Here is a 7011-nt window from a genome sequence, read left to right as displayed (position 1 = left end):
TGGGGGACCATGGAAGGAAGGGGTTTAGGGTTCAAACAAAGGCCCAAGCAATGTGCCGTATGTTGTGCTGTTTATTATTGAAATAATAACTATCATAATGGAAAGCAGAGCAATCGATAAACCAATGAAGAAATCACTTGAAAATTTAACTGCCAGCTAAGAAACGTGTCCAACGCGTCAATATGGGGGTGGAGGGGGCGGGGAGGGGGTTAAGAGAGCATTGGTTGGTGTGGGGGTTAAAAGAGGGTAGGGGGGGGGTTATTTCCATTTGAAGACGGATCACTACTGTGCTGGCATTGCCTTCACTACTCTCTATCGCTTGCTCTTCCATGAGCATAGACTTTGTTTACAATAAGGAAAACAAAGGTCAAATCAACATCCAATGTGGGAAATTGAATGAGGCCTAAACATTCAAGGCTAAGTTTGATAGTAATTCTAAAATGAAATCCTACTAATCATTCCTTAAATTCATTAGCGACAATGTTGCGAATGAAAGATCACAAAAAGACCATAATTAATCCAAGGATGCTTTATTGGAGCATTTGGCAAATTAAAAATTGTCATTTTGATTGTGAATAAAACGAAAATACTACACACAAAATGTGTATTCCTTTTTCTTATTTTTTTTGGCCTATCGGAGGTTGGCATATTTAGGTTAGAGTACGTTTACCTAGAGCATTGCCAGAGGTGAAATTGGCCTCGTAGATTTGGAGTATAATTTGAACAATGCACCAGCACGCAATGTCCTCCTCTTTTCGAAAAGCACCGAAATAGTCCCCGACATCCATAAGCTAGTGTTCGCATAAGGGATGGCCGGCTCGATGTTCACCCTGCCTGAGCGACACCTGCATGACGGGATATACTGTACTTGCATGAAGACAGCTTGTAGTTGGCTATCCCAACAACCTAATAATGTAATTAAAAGGGGTAAGTTCAAAAACGCCCAACTGTCATTTTGAGTCTAATTGCAATACGTATTGTAAACGGTTTGTGGGGATGGCATGAGGTTCACATTGTAAGGAGGAAGAAGAATGTTAAGCGTAATCAGGTAAAAGGAAGGATTAAATCAACAGAAGGGTATGCTAAATGCTGTTGAAGGCAGTTAGGATGGCCTAGGTGTGCGCACACTCGCCTCTAAGCCATCTAGCCTGGGTTTGAATCCCGACCCAGCTATGAACTGCCATCCTGGTGCTGCAAAGGCAACGTGATTCATCAATGTGTGTGCCATTCCTCAGATGGATGTGAGTCGGACGTCCCTTCTGCCGGCATTAGTTGGGGGACGAAAAACATCCCACGGTGTCCTACACGAAGAGTAGGTGAGCCAAATTCCAAATTTCTGGCCCTATTTTGCTTTGATGAAGGGTTAACATCCGAAACGTCAACTTCTTTTTGTGATTAGCATACCTCGATCAACCATCTGTTGGTTTTGTACATTGTTCTACCTGTCCGCCATCCTCAGCAAGACTAGTTCTTCATTCTAATAAGGTAAGAGTCTGTTCGCAGGCTCCGCTCTAATATTCCCTCCTCACTTCCTTCTAATATGTGTATTGCTCGTATTTCCTCTTCTGCATTAGCCTTTCCACTTGTCTGATCTCCCATTGGAGGATCATCATTCATGGGGTCTAGTGGATCACCAAGGTGACTGTAGAGCGGGAACAGTCATAATGAGGGGAGATGGTCACGTGGCAGAGTTTTTGTGTGATATGCTCGGCATTTTGCAGGGCACTCAATGTAAACCTGGAATGGCATTGTTCCGTATGGAGTGTAATATTGTGCACAGAGTTCCTACACTTTGATGCCTTGCAGGTAATTAGCAATTATTTTAATGTTTTTGTAATTTGATTGTTTTTGAAATATGCTAATTATGCCTTTTTCAGTAAGCCAAGGAGAAGGGCCTCTGATACTGCCAGGCGAGGCTTTCAGTTTAGGGCGTTTTGGAGATTGTGGTTGCCATGAGAGCCGAGCAGGTGATTGTGAAGCAGCTATGGATGTCTAGCATTTAAGGAGTTTGGACGTGATGCAACTGCCTGCCGGGATAGACAGTGACTCCAATCTACCACTCGATTGCTGAGGAAGGGAAAAGACTTGATGGAGCGCATTGCCAGGCAATGACTTGGGGGTGGGAGTGCGGGGGATGAAGGGGAGGCAGTTGCTTTGTAGGTGAGAGAAGTAGAGGGGATAAAGGACAAGTGGGTGAAGAGGTCAATTGCTGGAATCGAAATTGTGGATCGCCATGTAAAAGCGATAAATACAGTGACTACTGAGCATGCATTCCTTCAAATAAAATCTGCAGATGGTAAAAGTTGAAGGAAGGGGGTCGCGTTGAGAGGACAGTTGGAGTGAAGGGTCGTGTAGAGAGGACAGTTGGAGTGAAGGGTCATGAAGAGAGGACATTTGGAGTGAAGAGTGGTGTAGAGAAGACACTTGGAGTGAAGAGTGGTGTAGAGAAGACAGTTGGAGTGAAAAGTGGTGTAGAGAAGACAGTTGGAGTGAAGTCACATTGAGAGGACAGTTGGAGTGAAGGGTCATGGAGAGAGGACAGTTGGAGTGAAGAGTGGTGCAGAGAGGATAGTTGGTATGAAGAGTGGTGCAGAGAGGACAGTTGGAGTGAAGGGTCGTGTGGAGAAGACAGTGGAGTGAAGGGTCATGTAGAGAGGACAGTTGGAGTGAAGAGTGGTGTAGAGAAGACACTTGGAGTGAAGAGTGGTGTAGAGAAGACAGTTGGAGTGAAAAGTGGTGTAGAGAAGACAGTTGGAGTGAAGTCACATTGAGAGGACAGTTGGAGTGAAGGGTCATGGAGAGAGGACAGTTGGAGTGAAGAGTGGTGTAGAGAAGATAGTTGGAGTGAAGGGTCATGTGGCGAGGACAATTGTAGTGAAGGGTCACGTAGAGAGGACAGTTGGAGTGAAGGGTCACGTCGAGAAGACAGTTTGAGTGAGGGGTCACGTAGAGAGGACAGTTGGAGTGAAGGGTCACGTAGAGAGGACAGTTGGAGTGAAGGGTCACGTAGAGAGGACAGTTGGAGTGAAGGGTCATGTAGAGAGGACAGTTGGAGTGAATGGTCGCGTAGAGAGGACAGTTGGAGTGAAGGGTCGCATAGAGAGGACAATTGGAGTGATGGGTCGCGTAGCGAGGACAATTGAAGTGAAGGATCGTGTAGAGAAGACAATTTGAGTGAAGAGTCGTGTCGAGAGGACGGATTTACTGATGGGAAGGAAAGAGCGACTGTAAGTGAGAGAATGTCAAGCTGGGAGGTTACAAGTAGTAAGGTACCTCAGGTATCAATACTATGACTGTTATTATTTATTATTTGCATCAACAATTTGGATAGTGGACTGAGGAGTTGGCTTTCTAAATTTGTAGATGACAAACCTAGGACGTAAGGTAGATAACATGAGGGTGAGGAGAAATGAGCAAATTCAAGAAACTTCACCGTCATAGATTGAAGAAAAGATTAGTACATGTGGTTTAATATAAAGAAATGTAAGGTGACGGGGATGGTTGAGAACAATGGAAGTAGAGATCGCCTCATACATGATGCAAGGGGCAATTTTGGAGCATGTCACACAGGAGAGGAATCTTGGGGTGGCAATATGTACGTGGGTTAGCAGACAGCACAGCACAGCACAGTGCCAGCCAGCTGTAGGTAAGGCAAACAGGGATGTTTAAGTGTATTCGTGGGGGAGTAAATTATAAATCGGACTAGAACGGCACTAAGACGTTGACCGATATACCTCCACCCACAGTATTACATCATTATAATACTTGTACCAAGTTTGATTTAAATCACTTTTGCTTTTCTCAAGTATCACATTTTTACCTGATATGACCTCTGACTTTTGACCTCTTGATGCCGAAATCTAATTGGTTCATCTTTTCATTATAATACATACTTGTACCAAGTTTGCTCTAGGCGCGGCTACGAAAATCTATCACGGACGGACGCACGGACAACCCAAAAACGTAAGGGCTCCGACGACTTCGTCGATGGAACATAACGAGGTAGTGTTAACATTGTACAGAAATGTAGTGAGGCTTCATCTAGAATGGTGTGTACAGTTGGCCACCACGTCTGAGGGAGGACGTGGCAGTCAGAGGGCATCAAGCTACCACTGATTCCAGGCCTAGCTCGACAAGGCTAACGAGGAGCTGCTGAAGAAGACTGCACTTTATACATTAGGAAGGAGGTGAATATGATGAGATATGAGAGAGATGTGAGAGAGATGTTTAAGCTAATTAAGGGTGGAAAGAAAATAAATTCAGAAAAGTTTTACAGCAGAATGACCAATGGCAATACCAGGATCTATCACTAAGACTAGTTAGTGCATGGAATGGTCTCACTGGAAAGGTAGTGGTAGAAGAAACGGTAGATAAGTTTAAATAGTGGTAGAACTAGACAACCGGAACAAATTAACACCACCAGGTGACGTATAAGCCACACTCGTGTATTAACCGCACTGGATGGCTTTGACGACAGAATTTGTGAATACACCACAGTTTATAATTGGAAAGTTACAGTACATAAGTACCTAGACGTATTGGGGGTAGAAGGATACTTGCAGGAATGGTAGGTAGCTGGGTATGGATGGGTGATTGTATATAATTGTAGTAATTGTTATGTTTATGAGAATATCAGATCAAATGGTGAAGGTGCTGCCGGTGTTCGTTCATTCCATGCCCTACGTCTTCATCTACCCCCCCCCCCCCCCCCAAAAAGGACATTTAAAAAAATCTTAGTGTTTTGCTGCCCCAATATACTCCTCCCCACTCACCCTCATCTGCCATTACCCCCTCCCCCTCCCCTCCCCGATCCCACCCCCACAGCAGTGAAAGTCGATAAACTGGTACGTTGAATGAACATGGTGTTTGTCAGGTGCGGCTTTGATGGACCAAGCGGTCCCCCTCTGTGTCAAAGTTCTTTGTATAGGGCAGCAGAGGGAGGACATCTGGAATGAAGGGAGGAGAGTTGGAATGACAGGATCGAAGGAAGCACAGTAGGAGTGAAAGGAGTGAAGTGGGCACAGTATGAGTGAAGGGAGTGAAAGGGACATAGTCCAAGTGAAGGGAGTGTAGGGGCTACAGTTGTTGTGAGGGGAGTGTAGGGGGTACAATCCTCGTGCAGGGTCCCACAGACAGAGTGCAGGGTCCCACAGACAGAGTGCAGGGTCCCACAGACAGAGTGCAGGGTCCCACAGACAGAGTGCAGGGTCCCACAGACAGAGTGCAGGGTCCCACAGGCAGAGTGCAGGGTCCCACAGGCAGAGTGCATGGGTCCCACAGGCAGAGTGCATGGGTCCCACAGACAGAGTGCATGGGTCCCACAGGCAGAGTGCAGGGGCCCACAGGCAGAGTGCAGGGGCCCACAGGCAGAGTGCAGGGGCCCACAGGCAGAGTGCAGGGGCCCACAGGCAGAGTGCAGGGGCCCACAGGCAGAGTGCAGGGGCCCACAGGCAGAGTGCAGGGGCCCACAGGCAGAGTGCAGGGGCCCACAGGCAGAGTGCAGGGGCCCACAGGCAGAGTGCAGGGGCCCACAGACAGAGTGCAGGGGCCCACAGGCAGAGTGCATGGGTCCCACAGGCAGAGTGCAGGGGCCCACAGGCAGAGTGCAGGGGCCCACAGGCAGAGTGCAGGGGCCCACAGGCAGAGTGCAGGGGCCCACAGGCAGAGTGCAGGGGCCCACAGGCAGAGTGCAGGGGCCCACAGGCAGAGTGCAGGGGCCCACAGGCAGAGTGCAGGGGCCCCACAGGCAGAGTGCAGGGGTCCCACAGGCAGAGTGCAGGGGTCCCACAGGCAGAGTGCAGGGGTCCCACAGGCAGAGTGCAGGGGTCCCACAGGCAGAGTGCAGGGGTCCCACAGGCAGAGTGCAGGGGTCCCACAGGCAGAGTGCAGGGGTCCCACAGGCAGAGTGCAGGGGTCCCACAGGCAGAGTGCAGGGGTCCCACAGGCAGAGTGCAGGGGTCCCACAGGCAGAGTGCAGGGGTCCCACAGGCAGAGTGCAGGGGTCCCACAGGCAGAGTGCAGGGGTCCCACAGGCAGAGTGCAGGGGTCCCACAGGCAGAGTGCAGGGGTCCCACAGGCAGAGTGCAGGGGTCCCACAGGCAGAGTGCAGGGGTCCCACAGGCAGAGTGCAGGGGTCCCACAGGCAGAGTGCAGGGGTCCCACAGGCAGAGTGCAGGGGTCCCACAGGCAGAGTGCAGGGGTCCCACAGGCAGAGTGCAGGGGTCCCACAGGCAGAGTGCAGGGGTCCCACAGGCAGAGTGCAGGGGTCCCACAGGCAGAGTGCAGGGGTCCCACAGGCAGAGTGCAGGGGTCCCACAGGCAGAGTGCAGGGGTCCCACAGGCAGAGTGCAGGGGCCCACAGGCAGGGTGCAGGGGCCCACATGCAGGGTGCAGGGGCCCACAGGCAGGGTGCAGGGGCCCACAGGCAGAGTGCATGGAGTGTAGAGGGCACAGAGTGCATGGGGGCACAGCTGGAGCAAAGGGGGCACAGTCAGTGTGTGGGGATGTAGGGGGTACAGTGGTAGTGAAGGTTACAAACCGTAAGCAAGATTGTACATAAATAAAGCGAGCACACTGCCCTGGCAAAGTCTCCATACATATCACACCGTCCTTGGCGGAGCTCGGCAAGCTTGGTGTCAGGTTCAAATTGCTAAATACTACCTCCATTTTTGGCAGATATGTTGCGCGATTATACACATGGAAATGAACATTACATGCAATGTGTTATTTTTGTAAATTTTACATTTGGTAATTCCATCACATGTTACCTTTTGTGGTCTCACTACGTCCCCAAAATATAGCCTTTCATACCTTTTGCGCATTCTACCTTTGGCTTCATTATCATCATTCATCGTTTCAATGAAACTCTTCTCGTGGGTTTGATGGCAGGTGTGAAAAATGCTGAGATGTCACAACCGTTGTTGAAGTGTTCATTTTCTCTCAGCTGTACTTTTGTTTTAATTAAATCAGCAATTCATTCACACCTTTCATTCCTTTTCTTGTTCCGTGTAC

The 7011-nt window shown here is 49.1% G+C and overlaps 1 protein-coding gene across 2 annotated transcripts in view; it reads left to right on the top strand.

The window, feature by feature from the left end:
* The window catches only part of LOC137437786 (uncharacterized), a 113864-nt gene that overhangs the window by 59861 nt on the left and 46992 nt on the right, over positions 1-7011 (top strand). Inside the window, exon 2 of one of the 2 annotated variants that reach the window (XM_068132406.2) lies at positions 1236-1316. The exons of the other annotated variant lie outside the window; for it this stretch is intronic. The gene's annotated coding sequence lies outside the window, so the exon portion shown is untranslated. The remainder of the gene's footprint in view (positions 1-1235; positions 1317-7011) is intronic. 2 annotated transcript variants of the gene reach the window in all.

Source organism: Myxine glutinosa, chromosome 12 (assembly GCF_964187855.1).
Source record: "Myxine glutinosa chromosome 12, kmMyxGlut1.1, whole genome shotgun sequence".
NCBI lineage: Eukaryota > Metazoa > Chordata > Myxini > Myxiniformes > Myxinidae > Myxine > Myxine glutinosa.
Note: the sequence above shows the minus strand (reverse complement) of the source record. Positions and strands in the feature narration are given on the sequence as shown.